Source organism: Limulus polyphemus, unplaced genomic scaffold (assembly GCF_000517525.1).
Source record: "Limulus polyphemus unplaced genomic scaffold, Limulus_polyphemus-2.1.2 Scaffold4213, whole genome shotgun sequence".
Lineage (NCBI taxonomy): Eukaryota > Metazoa > Arthropoda > Merostomata > Xiphosura > Limulidae > Limulus > Limulus polyphemus.
In genome coordinates, this window is record NW_013669823.1 from 8,928 (window position 1) to 10,964 (window position 2,037).

Genomic DNA, 2,037 nt, shown 5'->3' on the forward strand with positions numbered 1-2,037 from the left:
TGGGGCACCCAAACACCTTCTTTAAAGAGTTTTTCCATATTCCTTAGATGTTTACGTATTGTTTTATGAGAGACATGCAATTTCTTGGCCATTTCACAAGTGTGTTGCGTTGGGTTAGACCTAACAAGGGTTTTCAGAGCATCAATATCAATTCCAACATGTCGGCCCCTGCCATCACAGTTTTTAAGGCTAAAGTCACCTGAACGAAATTTGTTGAACCATCTTTGACACTTACGAACGTTCAAAATATTTCCGTAAACTTCTTTGATATTGTTTGTGGCTACAGAGGCGTTGTTTCCCTTCTTGTATTCAAACAGCCTTACTTGCCGAATATGTGTTCCTTCCTGTGCCATCACTATAAGGGATTAGGGTATACTAAACTTTACACATTATATAGGCTACACTAACGTGACGTTATACGTGATGTACGTTTTTTGGGAGGTGGTTAACGAAAGTGTTTCAAAACGCGACATTAATTCCTTGACGACCTAATATATATATATTCGTATATTATAGGCTTTTTTATGCTTCACATTGGTTTTGATGTCTTTTAATGCAGTTTATCTAAAATTTATTTGTTTATGATATCAGTAGTCTATGATTTCATTATCATAGTCACATTAAGTTTTATATGCAGTGTCATAAATTATCTTGATTTTTTTTTGCTTGCTTCTGCGGATTCAATAGGTCAGTACACACAGAATTATGACTAAGTAAAGTTTCTAATGCGTGATTACTATTCAGTATTTCGTGGAATAACTTTTCATCGGCGTTATACCCAAACTCCTAAGTTGGTTGTATTTTGCGGACAGGAGCACAGTCTCAACAGAAACTTAGCAATATCAAATTTGAATGATAATATAATGGCGTCGATAAAGTTAGTTTTAGTAGGTTAAGCGTTTTAGATTTTGACTTTTCTGTCACTTAGTCTTACTGTTAGTGTAAGGTAAACAGTTTCAACTGAGTACGCGTCTCCACAAATTGCCGTATGCTAGTGTCAGTATTGAATTTTGAAACTAACGATAATAATAATAGTTAATACTAACTGTTAGTGTTACCTTAACTTTTAAATTATATATATATATATATATATATATAACTGGAATTTGGAGGCCCAATAGTAATACTATTAGTATTACTATTACTAGTTTTAGTATTGCTACCCGTACTACTAGTACTACTGATACTGTAAATTTATTGATATTATTATTACTAGCTCAATTTGTGTGACATAGGCTTAAAATGTATTATTAATAATATTATAAAAGGAGCGCTATTCAGTTTACGGGCATGTTTTATCATAATTTGTTACCTCTCTTCTTAATCTTACTCTTCTTACTGTTATTAGTGTTAGTCTTAACAGAACAGAAGGAAGTAGTGCCTAGTGTGAAGTTTAAAAATTAAACAAGTAAAACTAGATTCTGAGTAAATTAGACATGTCAGTTTTTTGTATGTAAATTATTACTAAATAGAAAATTTATTAAACTTTATGATGATTGCTTTGAATCTTGTATAGATTTTTTTTAATACAACAGTATATTATGTGTAGTTTTCTTACTTTACATTGTGAATTCCTAAACCCAAGAGAAAGAAAATAAAGAAGTAAAATAAGAAGGATTCTTTTAAGAACCAAGGAATGGGGTGGAGTGTTAGTGTATATGTGTGAAATACAAGATTTAACTGAGAATGATAAATTATACTGACATTGTAGAATCTTAATTATGCATTCAACACATAATAAATAGAATAATCATTAATTGCACTTCATAAATAGAAGATAATCAACAGGACTTGGATGATGTGTAAAACTCCAATTAATTTCCAGTGCACTAAGTACAAAGTTTGAGAAAAGATAATAATGGTATTTAAAGAAAGTATAGTCAATACCAGATAAATTTGAATGAGGAAATATTACAGTTTGGTATAACTTCAAGAGAATGATTGTAATGATACATAAAGGTTTTCCTGTCTGTTTCACTTAAATAAATGTTGCACTTTTTTTTGTTTTTTAATTAAAACAATCATAGTTGATCACTT

At 30.6% G+C, this 2,037-nt stretch overlaps 1 protein-coding gene across 9 annotated transcripts in view; it reads left to right on the forward strand.

The window, feature by feature from the left end:
* Positions 1 to 466: 466 nt before the first annotated feature.
* LOC106470776 (HMG box-containing protein 4-like) overlaps positions 467 to 2,037 on the forward strand; it is a 79,776-nt gene continuing 78,205 nt past the window's right edge. For 3 of the 9 annotated variants that reach the window (XR_002613128.1, XM_022399412.1, XM_013931342.2), the window contains exon 1: positions 698 to 996. The gene's annotated coding sequence lies outside the window, so the exon portion shown is untranslated. The other 6 variants (XM_022399413.1, XM_013931345.2, XM_013931344.2 and 3 more) reach the window with 5 other exon arrangements.